This window comes from Chrysemys picta, chromosome 1, assembly GCF_011386835.1.
Source record: "Chrysemys picta bellii isolate R12L10 chromosome 1, ASM1138683v2, whole genome shotgun sequence".
Lineage (NCBI taxonomy): Eukaryota > Metazoa > Chordata > Testudines > Emydidae > Chrysemys > Chrysemys picta.
Window position 1 is genome coordinate 235,794,155 of NC_088791.1, and position 13,464 is coordinate 235,807,618.

The window sequence follows — 13,464 nt, forward strand, 5'->3', positions numbered from 1 at the left end:
TTTGAGACTTCTTGTTTTCTGCTCAACTCTGTTCTTTCATTACCTTGTCCTCCTACCTACACCCATTTGCTTGTTTCATCTACCTGTTGCATTCTTTCTAATATGAGATTGCAGGCTCTTTGGGGCAGGGACTGTCTTCTTTTTTATTTGTCTGTACAGCACCTAATATAATGAGGCCCTGATCCTAGACTCTACAATAATAACGAACAAGATATTGAAAGGAGGCTGTTCATTTTGGATCCCTCCATTAAGAACATAAGAATGGCCATACTGGGTCAGACCAAAAGGTCCATCCAGCCCAGTATCCTGTCTACTGACAGTGGCCAATGCCAGGTGCCCCAGAGGGAGTGAATCTAACCGGTAGTGATCAAGTGATCTCTCTCCTTCCGTCCATCACCACCCTCTGACAAACAGAGGCTAGGGACACCATTCCTTACTCATCCTGGCTAATAGCCATTAATGGACTTAATCTCCATGAATTTATCCAGTTCTCTTTTAAACCCTGTTATAGTCCTAGCCTTCACAACCTCCTCAGGCAAGGAGTTCCACAAATTGACTGTGTGCTGGTGAAGAAGAACTTCCTTTTATTTGTTTTAAACCTGCTGCTCATTAATTTCATTTGGTGGCCCCTAGTTCTTATATTATGGGAACAAGTAAATAACTTTTCCTTATTCACTTTCTTCACATCACTCATGATTTTATATACCTCTATCATATCCCCTCTTAGTCTCCTCTTTTCCAAGCTGAAAAGTCCTAGCCTCTTTAATCTCTCCTCATATGGGACCCATTCCAAACCCCTAATCATTTTAGTTGCCCTTCTCTGAACCTTTTCTAATGCCAGTATATCTTTTTTGAAATGAGGAGACCACATCTGTACGCAGTATTCAAGATGTGGGCGTGCCATGGATTTATATAAGGGCAAGAAGATTTTCTCTGTCTTATTCTCTATCCCCTTTTTAATGATTCCTAGCATCCTGTTTGCTTTTTTGACTGCTGCTGCACACTGCGTGGACGTCTTCAGAGAACTATCCACGATGACGCCAAGATCTTTTTCCTGATTAGTTGTAGCTAAATTAGCCCCCCATCATATTGTATGTATAGTTGGGGTTATTTTTCCCAATGTGCATTACTTTACATTTATCCACATTAAATGACATTTGCCATTTTGTTGACCAATCACTTAGTTTTGTGAGATCTTTTTGAAGTTCTTCACAGTCTGCTTTAGTCTTAACTATCTTGAGCAGTTTAGGATCATCTGCAAACTTTGCCACCTCACTTTTTACCCCTTTCTCCAGATCATTTATGAATAAGTTGAATAGGATTGGTCCTAGAACTGATCCTTGGGGAACACCACTAGTTACCCCTCTCCATTCTGAAAATTTACCATTTATTCCTACCCTTTGTTCCCTGTCTTTTAACCAGTTCTCAATCCATGAAAGGATCTTCCCTCTTATCCCATAACAACTTAATTTACATAAGAGCCTTTGGTGAGGGACCTTGTCAAAGGCTTTCTGGAAATCTAAGTACACTATGTCCACTGGATCCCCCTTGTCCACATTCTTGGCTGCCCTGCTGAAGACACTTTAAAGGGGCAATATTTTCAGAGTTCTGAACTACCACCATTTTAAAGGTACCTCAGGTTGGGTACCCAAGAATGGAGACATCCAAAATTACTAGCCCTTTGAAAATCTGGGCCAATAATAATAAGTCACGAAAAATAGATCCACATGCCAAGTTACATTTCTAACCCAAATTCTCGGCCTGATCTTGCAGCCCTTACTCACACAAGGAACTAATTCTGTGAGTAAGGGCTGTAAGACTGGGTCCTCTGTCTCAAGTATTCTCACTTTGTAAAAGTTAGTAATGCGTCTTCTATTGTTGGAATACTTGGACTCTATGACATGTACATATACTTACACAGACTTTAACATTACTCATTCCATGCACTGTACAACATTTGTTATTAAGTTCCGTGAATTCATATTTTTTCATTGCAAAATTTGCCTTTTTAAAAAATGGCTGAAACACTAAATATCCATATGTGCACATCCAGTATGCCTTAACAGTATTTACCTATTTACAAGGTTTTATGTTGGTAGTTTTCAATACTATGGCCTTGTAACAGGGTGCAGCCCTCACTGCCAGACTGGGCACCTCCTCCTGATAGTGCTGGCGATTAGCTCTAGGCTGATGCCCACATCCATGGTCTGCACACTGGCACTCTGTCTTTGCTCCCACCTATGGCTCCTCTCTCACCTCCCAGAACCACACCATCCTCTTTGTGATTCAGCCTTCTGGCTTGTTCATCATCTGTATTTCCCCCTTCTGGAAACAGTCCAGCCACTTCCCCAGTGGCAAGGGGGGGGGAGGGAGACCCAGGCTAGCCCACTACTCTAGGTCCCAACCCCAGGACCCTGATAAATAGAATCCTCCTGCTGCTCCTCTGTAACCTCTGTCAATGTTGCTCTATTTTCCTGGGCCACTACCCCATGGCCCCAGAACCTTCTTTGCCCTCTCCTCAGGGCACTCAGCTGCTCAGTCCCAAGAACCAGCCACTGCTCTGTCCAAAGTGCTTACAGTTCTCTCTGCCCTCCATGGACGGAGTCCTTACTCCCTGGGCTCCCAGCAGCAACTCATCTTCTCTGCCCTGCAGCTCCCTTTTATCTGAGCTTGCCAGGCCTGGATTGGTTGCTCCCTGCAACTTCTTCCTGATTGGCTGTGCTTCATAAAGCCTCTCTGGGCTGCTTGGACAACTCACCTTTATTGCACTTTCTGGGGCAGGGCACAATTTAAAGAATTAATAGCGATTAATCGTGTGATTAATCACACCGTTAAACAATAATATAATACCATTTATTTAAATATTTTTGGATGTTTTCTACATTTTCAAATATATTGATTTCAGTTACAAGTCAGAATACTTTATATTTATTTTTGATTACAAGTATTTGCACTGTAAAAAAAAACAAAAGAAATAATATTTTTCAATTCACCTAATACAAATACTGTAGTGCAATCTCTTTATCATGAAAGTTAAACTTACAAATGTAGAATTATGTACAAAAAACCCCACATTCAAAAATAAAACAATGTAAAATTTTAGAGCCTGCAAGTCCACTCAGTCCTACTTCTTGTTCAGCCAATCGCTCAGACAAAGAGGTTTGTTTACATTTGCAGGCAATAATGCTGCCCTCTTCTTGTTTACAGTATCACCTGAAAGTGAGAACAGGTGTTCTGATGGCACTGTTGTAGCCAGAAGATATTGTTGCAGTGGGGGAGGTTTAGGTTGGATATTAGGAAAAACTTTTTCACTAGGAGGGTGGTGAAGCACTGGAATGGGTTACCTAGGGAGGTGATGGAATCTCCTTCCTTAGAGGTTTTTAAGATCAGGCTTGACAAAGCCCTGGATGGGATGATTTAGTTGGGGATTTGTCCCGATTTGAGCAGGGGGTTGGACTAGATGACCTCCTGAGGTCCCTTCCAACTCTGATATTCTGTTATTCTATATTTATGTGCCAGATCAGCTAAAGATTCATATGTCACTCCATGCTTCAACCACCATTCCAGAGGACATGCATCCATGCTGACAATGGATTCTGCTCGATAACAGTACAAAGCAGTGCAGATTGATGCATGTTCATTTTCATTATCTGAGTCAGATGCCACCAGCAGAAGGTTATTTTCTTTTTTGGTGGTTTGGGTTCTGTAGTTTCTGCATCAGCGTGTTGCACTTTAAAGACTTCTGAAAGCACGCTCCACACTCATCCCTCTCAGATTTTGGAAGACACTTCAGATTCTTAAATCTTGGGTCGAGTGCTGTAGCTATCTTTATAGATTCATAGATTCTAGGATTGGAAGGGAACTCGAGAGGTCACCAAGTCCAGTCCCCTGCCCTCATGGCAGGACCAAATACTATCTAGAGACCATCCCTGATAGACATTTATCTAACCTACTTTTAAATATATCCAGAGATGGAGATGCCACAACCTCCTGAGGCAATTTATTCCAGTGTTTAACCACCCTGACAGTTAGGAACTTTTTCCTAATGTCCAACCTAAACCTCCCTTGCTGCAGTTTAAGCCCATTGCTTCTTGTTCTAACCTTAGAGGCTAAGATGAACAAGTTTTTTCCCTCCTCCTTATGACACCCTTTTAGATACCTGAAAACTGCTATCATGTCCCCTCTCAGTCTTCTCTTTTCCAAACTAAACAAACCCAATTTTTTCAGGTTTCCTTCATAGGTCATTTAGAAATCTTACACTGGTACCTTCTTTGTGTTTTGTCAAATCTGTAGTGAAAGTGTTCTTAAAATGAACATGTGCTAGGTTATCAGCCAAGACTGCTATAACACGAAATATATGACAGAATGCAGGTAAAACAGAGTAGGGGACCTACAATTTCCACCCAAATAGTTCAGTCACAAATGTAATTAACACATTATTTTTTTAATGAGTGTCATCAGCATGGAAGCATGTCCTCTGGAATGGTGGCCAAAGCATGAAGGGGCATACGAATGTTTAGCATATCTGGCATGTAAATACCTTGCAAGGCCGGCTACAAAAGTGCGCAAATATCTGTTCTCACTTTCTGATGACATTGTAAATAAGAAGTGGGCAGCATTATCTTTCGCAAATGTAAACAAACTTGTTTGTCTTAGCGATTGGCTGACAAGAAGTAGGACTGAGTGGACTTGTGGGCTCTGAAGTTTTACATTGTTTTGTTTTTGAGTGCAGTTATGTAACAAAAAAAATCTACATTTGTAAGTTGCACTTTCATGATAAAGAGATTGAACTACAGTATCTGTATGAGGTGAACTGGAAAATACTATTTCTTTTGTTTATCATTTTTACAGTGCAAATATTTGTAATAAAAATAATATACACTTTGATTTCAATTACAACACAGAATACTACATATATGAAAATGTACAAAAACATCCAAAATATTTAATAAATTCCAATTGGTATCCTATTGTTTAACAGTGCAATTAAAACAGCGATTAATCACAATTAATTTTTTTAACTGCGATTAATTTTTTTGAGTAAATTACGTGAGTTAACTGCCATTAATCGACAGCCCTACTATAAAGGCTCCCACCTCTATACTTCGCAACCCTCCTGCTGCATTGGGAAGATTAACTCCCAGCGCCAACATGAGTATATTTTGTATATTATATTTGTTTTAAATGTTCCAAATTTTCTTCGCACCTTCCTCTTCCACCTTGCCTGAAAATGAGTATTTATCCCATTTGAAATTATTTAAAAAAAGAGGAATTGGAGAAAGGTACTGGATTTGCCTTTCATCAGTGCTGCTGCTAAGGAAGCTGAGGTAAAGTAAGAACTGTTCTGGGTGGGGGGTGAGTGAGGAGAACATAAGCATGTAAAAAGCTGGGGAAGCCGTGTTTGTTATAGACACATGGATGTGGAGTTCTGAGGGCAATATTCAACCAGAGTGCAGGTAAATGAGACATAACTGTACAGTTGTCAGTCAGTAACTACAGTATCCCTCACTCTTACTAATAAGACAATTTTCAGAGTAGCAGCCGTGTTAATCTGTATCAGCAAAAACAATAAGGAATCCTTGTGGCATCTTAGAGACTAACAAATTTATTTGGGCATAAGCTTTCATGGGCTAGAACCCACTTCATCAGAGTGAAGTGGAACATACAGGAGCAGGTATAAATACATGAAAAGATGTGAGTTGCCTTACCAAGTATGAGGTCAGTCTAACGAGAAAAATCAATTAACAGCAGGATGCCAAGGGAGGAAAAATAACTTTTGAAGTGATAATGAGAGTGGCCCATTTCAGACAGTTGACAAGAAGGTTGTTGACAAAATTGACAAGAAGGTTGACTAATTTCCTCCTACTGTTACTCACACCTTCTTGTCAACTGTCTGAAATGGGCCACTCTCATTATCACTTCAAAAGTTAGCTCAGTGGTTTGAGCATGGGCCTGCTAAACCCAGAATCATGAACTCAATCCTTGAGGGGGCCATTTAGGGATCAGGGGGAAAACTGTCAGGGACAGTACTTAGTCCTGCTAGTGAAAGTAGGGGACTGGACTCAATGACCTTTCAAGGTCCCTTCCAGTTCTATGAGATAGGTATATCTCCATATATTTTAATTTTTTTTCTTTCCTGGTGAGAACACTCATCACTGACAGAAGGAGGGTAGCGTGGACATCAGCCAGACTTACAATATGGGAGACACTTTCATGTTTGTATAATCACTCAGGTGTGTGCTGAGCATTGGCACTGCATGTACCCATCAGGATTGCTTGTGTTGATGTGAAATGCGGTGCACTACAGGTAGGTATCCCAGTGTGCCATGAGCCACCATCCGGCACAATGCCCTTTGAGAGATTTTTGCAATGAATTGTGAGATAAAAGTGACTCACCCAGGGATCTCTGGGAGCAGAGATCAGGTACCCAGCATGCAACGTTCTCCATCCCATAATGGCATCCATATCCCATAATTTCTGCACCATAAAATCCTACAAACCCACACAGCACTTTTCTGTCTCCATCATCTCTGACAGAAGCATAGAGTCCACAGAGCTCTGCACTATTCTCATGAATGTTACAAATACAGGATGCACAATTCTTCTGTATTTGCAGACCTGTGGGAATTACTGCAGCAATGGGGGACATGATGGTTTCTTTGAGGACAGTTTAAAAAAAGGACATAGTGAAAAACAATTCAAGTTTGTTGGTGGTGTTCATGGAGCAGCTGCAAAAGGTGGAGCCCCACTTCTGGGCCTGAGAAACTAGCACTGCCTGGTGGGATTGCATCATAATGCAGGCTTGGTATGACAAGCAATGGCTGCAGAACTTTCAGATGCAAAATGCCACATTCCTGGATATATGTGCAGCGCTCATCCCAGCCTTCCAGTGCCTGGACAACAGAACGAGAGCTGCACTGACAGAGGAGAATCATACTCCAGAAATTTGCAACACTGGATTGGTACCAATCAGTAGGAAATCATTTTGGAGTTGGAAAATCCACAAAAGGGCCATTATCATGCAAGTGTGCAGGTCCATTAGTCATTTCCTGCTATGCAGGACTGTGACTCTCAGTAATGTGCAGGGCATAGTGGATGGATTTGCAGTAACAAGGTTCCCAAACTGCTCTGGGGTGAGAGATGGCATGTACATCCCTATTTTGGCACCAGACCACCGTGCCACAGAGTACATGAACAGAAAGGGCTACTCTGCTATAAGAACATAAGAATGGTCATATTGGATCAGACCAATGGTCCATCTAGCCAGTATCCATTCTTTCTACAGTGGCCAATGTCAGGTGCTTCAGAGGGAACGAACAGAACAGGGCAATTATTGAGTGATCCATCCCCTGTCGTCCAGTTCCAGCTTCTGGCAGTCAGAGGCTCAGGGACACCAGAAGCATGAGGTTGCATCCTTAACTATCTTGGCTAATAGCCATTGATGGACCTATCCTCCAGGAACTTATCTAATTCTTTTTTGAATCCAGTTGTAGTTTTGACCTTCACAATATCCCATGGCAACAAGTTCTACAGTTTGACTGTGCGGTGTGTGAAGAAATACTTCTTTTTGTTTGTTTTAAACCTGCTGCCTATTAATTTCACCCTCTTTCTTCTGTTACATGAAGGGTTAAATAGCAATTCATTATTCACTTTCTCCATACCATTGATGATTTTATTGACCTCTATCTTATCCCTCTTAGTCATCTCTTTTTCCCCAAGCTGAACAGTCCCAGTCTCCTCATATGGAAGCTGTTCCATGCCCCTAATCATTTCAGAGTCAGAGCACTGTACTTTACCAACTTCTCTCCTACCCTCCTTATCAGGATATAGAGTTGCCTCTTTAATAATTTCATCCCTAAAGGATGTCTCCTGAACAGTGTGCTCCTCCACATCGGTTAGCTTTCCCCCAGCCATTTGTTAATTTAACAAATCCTCTGCCACCTTTTTAATTTTACATCCCAGCAGTTTGGTTCCAATTTGGTTTAGGTGAAGCCCATACTTCCTGTCTAGGCTCCTCCTTTCCCAAAGGTTCCCCAGTTCCCAATAACCCTAAACCCTCCTCCCTACACCATGGTCTCATCTATGCATCAAGATCTTGCAAGTCTGCCCATCTTCCTAGCCCTGTGCATGGAACTGGAAGCATTTCAGAGAATGCTCCCATGGGGGTCCTGAACTTTAATCTCTTTCCTAGCAACCCTAATTTGGCCTCCAGGACCTCTGTCCTACCTTTCCCTATGTCACTGGTACCTACATGTACCACAACCATCATTTCCTCTCCAGCACTGCACGTAAGTCTGTCTAGCTCTCTTGTGAGATCCTGCAAGGTGCAAAGTTCGTGGGTATTTACCGTGTTGTTCTCACAGTCATCACAAACGCAACTATCTATATTTCTAATAATCCAATCCCACATTACTATTACCTGCCTCTTCCTGGGGTTCCCTCCCCAGAAGGGATATCCTCCATGCAAGAGGATACCATGACATGAACTGGAAGGAGGGTCCCAACTATGTGACTGTTTCCCTCTCCTTCAGCTTGCTGTTCTCCTTCCCGAAGGCTTAACAGTATACAAGCTGTCAGACTAGGGGTGAGACCATTCTATTGTGTCCCTAAAAGTCTCATCTCAGTACCTCACAATCTCCTTTAGATCCTCCAGTTCCACCACTCCAGTATCAAGAGCAAGTACTGTGTCTCTGAGGGCCATGAACTGCTTGTACTGCATCCACACATGCCACTTACCCACAAGGCGGGTAACCATACATGCTGCATTCAGTGAAATAACCTGGATAGTCGCCACTCTGCTGTCCTAGGCGCTGCATGAACACAGAACAAAAAGACAGTCCATGCCTCATAAAGCTTACATTCTAAGTATAAGACTATCTTAAGAGACAACAGATGGATATAGACAGACTAATTGTAAGAAGATAGCCTAGCTTAGGTAAAGGTAATAAGCAGGTCTGTCCTAGATAAAGGAATGTGCATTTACCTCAATTTACATATTAGCCATAAATAAAGCTATCAAACAAACCAGTGGGGGTTGTCTTGCACCTGAACTTGAGTGACAGAGAATTAACATGGCTCCTGTACCCCAGAGACACACAAGAGACTGAATCCCATGGCGGGGGGCTTACTAAGTTTGAGAACAAAGACAATTCTTTGGGAAAATAAGGAACACCTAAGATGACAAGGGAAATTAGCATCCCTCGTACTTCTGTGGAAGGTGCTCACTGAGGTGGACAGTCAGCAATGCCAGACAAAGTAATTGGTGAGCAAAACCATCTTAGACAAAGACTGTGCCTTGCTAGATATATTTAGACTTTTAGATGTGTGTTTTCACTTTTATTTACTTGTAACCATCTGTAGTGAGCCATTGTGGCTCCCCGCCACCCCGGAGGGGGAAGAGCCCATCCGGAGGCCGGAATGGGCGGAGCTAGGGAGCTCTGAGCCCGCCCCTCAAGGGGTCAGGCAGCGACCCGGAAGTACAAAGGCTTGCCTTCAGAGCTCAGTCAGGCCCCAGCCGCCGGAGAGACCAGACGTCTCGGGGCTGGGAAACCTCCGCGGCCCGGGGCGCCCGCTACCTGGAGGAGCCGCCGGGCCTGCCGAACAATCCCTGGCCTGATGAACCCATGGTCCAGGATCTCCCCGAGGCCGACACCAGCCCCCAGATAGGCCCCAAGGGGGAGTGTGGAAGTAGCCCGGGGGCAGCCAACCCCAGTCTGGCTGCAGCACTGCCAGAGCCTATGTCAGTGTGTTGCGGCCAGGAACCCCACTGACTAAGCAGCGGGCCTTCTGCCGCTGCTAGGGCCCCGGGCTGGGATGCAGTGGAGTGGGAGGGCCTGCGTCCCCCCTGCCACCCAACCCGTGGGTGGCAGTCTCCCCCTCTCCCAGGCCTTTTGAGGCTTGGGCCTACTATTGTGTTGCTCAGCCCTGATTGAGGGTCTGAGCCTGTGACTCAGCGTTTGTTGCCCCGCCCTGACCTAGGGCCTGGGCTTAAATACTTGTACTATTGTTGCTCAACCCTGACTGAGGGACTGAGCCCTGACCTAGCATTGGTGCCTGCCCTGAGCCAGGGTCGGGCTTACTGTGTCTTCCAGGACCGCAAGGGCTGCTGAGGGAGACCCTGCAGCCGGACAAAGTACCCAAGCACCAGTGGGTAGTGAGCCGGTGTGGCTCCCTGCCGCCCCAGAGAGGGTCGAGCCCCAGCAAACTCTTGTACACCATCTTTACCTTTATTTCTTTTAGTTTGCATCACTTATGTCCTGTTGTTGATAAACTAATTTTATTTTAATATAAACCAACTCAGTGCTGTGTTTGAACTGAAGTAATTGTTAACTCCAGTTAATGTAGCAAGCTGCTGGGTATTGTCTCTTTAAAGGAGCAAACAAACCTTATTATTTCTCTGAGTGGTCCAGGAGAGGGCTGAACACATCAGGACAAACAGTTTGGGGGAAATTCAGGACTGGGAGTGTGTTAGGGTCACCCAGCAAGGAATTACCAAGGCTGGGGAAAACCAGGGTGGGGCTGTTGTATTGTAGGTAGGTTGCTGGGGTCAGAGAGCTGAACCAGGCTGCACAGCACAGATACTCATGGGACTGCATGCTTGTCTGCTGGCTGTTGGTGTCTCAGCTGTGAGCCACAGCAGCAGAGCATATAAGGCACCCAAAATTATTGGGGTGGTGGTGACAGCCCCTTACTGGTCTGGACTGCATTCCAAAATATGACACTTACCAAAGACTGTTTTAGTGGTTTAGGAATAAGGGCCCAATCCTATCCCATTAGTCTGTCTCTATCCATCTGTTGTCTCTTAAGACAGTCTTATACATACTTTGCAAACTTTGAGGCAGGAACTGTCTTTTTGATCAGTGTTCATACAGCGCCGAGGACAATGGGGTCCTGGTCCAGGAATGAGGCTCATGCGTACTACAGTAATACAAATAAGAAATAATGGTATATCCTATTGCACTTCTGTGGGCCTAAATTCTTTTGGATACTCTTACCTAATAGAAATTCTCAAAACCTCAGAAAGGGAGTGTCCCCAACACACACAGCCCACCTGCATTACTTACCCCAGCTGGGCCAGTTGCTATCATTCCAAGCAATGGAACCTGGGCTCTGCAGCATAGATCTGTGAGCAAGAGAGCTTGTCCCCTTTTAGAGGTCTGAAAAATTAACTAGTTAAAAGATGATGATGTTGAAATTGATCTATTTGCTGCTGTAGTAAGCCATACAAAAAATGCTTGTAAGCACAGATATGCCCCAGAACTGAAACATGGCTTCTTCTTCTAATTTCAATCACATGATTTACATTTGACTTCAGTGGTGACTTATAGACCCAAATAGCAAGTCCTAAAGTTACTAATTGGAGCACCTGGGTTCAAGGACAAGTTTTAGGATTCCACTTGAGTCTTTACCCTAATAATAATCTTAATACTTGGCCCATCTGCCCCACTTTTTCTTCAATGATCTGACAGTGCTATACAAACATTACTCCAAAGGAGGAAAGGGGAAGGATAATATAGTCATCACTTCACCAACAACTGAAACCAGGCCAACTTCAGAGAGACAAGAGGGAGCTATATAATACCACACAGAAAACACAAATTATGCAATAATTTAGTAAAGAAAATTATATCAAATATTAGATCCAACTGAAACTGCAGGGAAGTAAAGTGTTAATATCCAAATCGGAATTTGGCCAGAAAACCAAGGTCAATCCCCATGCTTATGAAAAGTGTTATGGGATTGAGGAGCATAAATAGTCCAGAACTTGTTTTTACAGCTCAGCTGAAAGGCAGCTGCTCCAGCAGCAAAGCACCTCCTAATTCCATGTCAGGGCACTGGCTGTTTACTGACTTAAAAGGAAGAGTGCCACCTACTGAATCCCACTCCGACTCCTTGATGCTTCCAAATCCTGGCCTGGCACAGGGAGAACCGATACAATCACAGGATGAGAGGCATGGCTGCAAATCAGTCATAAAAGTGACGTGCTCATAATCACAAAGGAGAGGCCCACATTTTAATATATAACCTTGATTCCCAGAGAGACATTTGTATCAGTTCTGTTGCTAATAGGGTGACCAGAGAGCAAGTGTGAAAATTGGGGCACTTTTTGTGGGGGAGGGGCATATGTAAGACAAAGCCCCTAATATTGGGATGTCTGGTCACCCTAGCTGCTAACTTGCTGATGGAAGGAGATGCTATTGGAACTTCATAACACCAATGATAATAAACTGCAATACATTTGGCACTTGGGTAGTGGCCATGATAGTTAAGTTTCCAAAACAGTTTCCATTATAACCTTCTATTTATAGATGCTCAGGTGTTTCACAGTCACCCTCTAGGTTGAAATTTTCAAAGCTTGATCTCTGTCCCATGGTCATTTTATTTTTAATTGAGCAAAATCAGCGCTGTATTTTTGAGTGAAAATATGAAATAAAACACTTTTGCCAATATACTGTGCATATAAAATCACAATTTCATTATGATGGCTACAACCAAGATGGCTGAGGTTGGTAAATTGCAATTTGGCATTGAGTTCTCTTTCCATAAAATCTTGGTATGATGGTTAACGACAGCCAATCAGAGGGCACTACTTATTTCCTGAATCCAGGTTGCTTCATTATACTCTATAAAATATAGTTAGCAGTGAGAGGTAATTACTGATCAACTCCAGTGTTTTGTGGAAGAATAGTGAAAATAGCTTTCAAATTTGATTGATTCAAGGAGAAACAATTGCAACTATAGCAACAACTTGTCTGAAAAGATTAATCTGAAACTAAAAGGAGTAACACACTGAACAGTATGCTTCCATGACTTGCTGAAAGGACAAAGAATGACTCCAACTCAAATACATTTTCTCTCTGTAAATACCTCACCAACAAAAAGATTATTTCAGTGAATTGTACAAGGATACCAAGAATTATATTTGAGCCTTCTTGAAACATGTGATGTGACTTGTTCATGTAGCTATCTCTGAGGAGATAAACTTCTTAAAGCTAAATTAATCTCCAATAAAATCTTAAATGACTTACTGGAGATGAATTTGGTCCATTGGTTCAGTATGGGGTTGGTTTGATTGTACAATTCTTCTGTGACAAAGAAGAAGAAAATTCAGTGCCCATTGAAGTGAATGTTACCAAATAGCGCTTCCTCCAACAGCTCACATTAATTTCATTGGGTACTGATCAGGCCGCAGGTGGGAAATGGACATCAAATCTAAACTGAGAAAGTGTGCTTCCACACCAGATGGGTTTTAGGACCAATTTTTAATGTCAGACATCTGTGTACAGTGAACTGATCCTTATCCCACTGGCAGTGGTGTGAATCACAAGTAATGCCATTGAAATCAGTAGTGTCACACAGTGTAAAAACAATGTGATAGCAGAATCGGTCTCTACAGGGAAAATTTTCAAGGACACAAATGGAAGTTAGGTATTTAACTATCATCAACTTTCAATGGGAGTTAGG

General features: G+C 42.9%; 1 protein-coding gene across 2 annotated transcripts in view; it reads right to left on the reverse strand.

The window, feature by feature from the left end:
• The window catches only part of CNGA3 (cyclic nucleotide gated channel subunit alpha 3), a 76,066-nt gene extending 62,918 nt beyond the window's left edge, over positions 1-13,148 (reverse strand). For both annotated transcript variants that reach the window (XM_065580832.1, XM_024104404.3), the window contains exon 1: positions 13,029-13,148. The gene's annotated coding sequence lies outside the window, so the exon portion shown is untranslated. The remainder of the gene's footprint in view (positions 1-13,028) is intronic.
• Between the last annotated feature and the right edge of the window lie 316 nt (positions 13,149-13,464).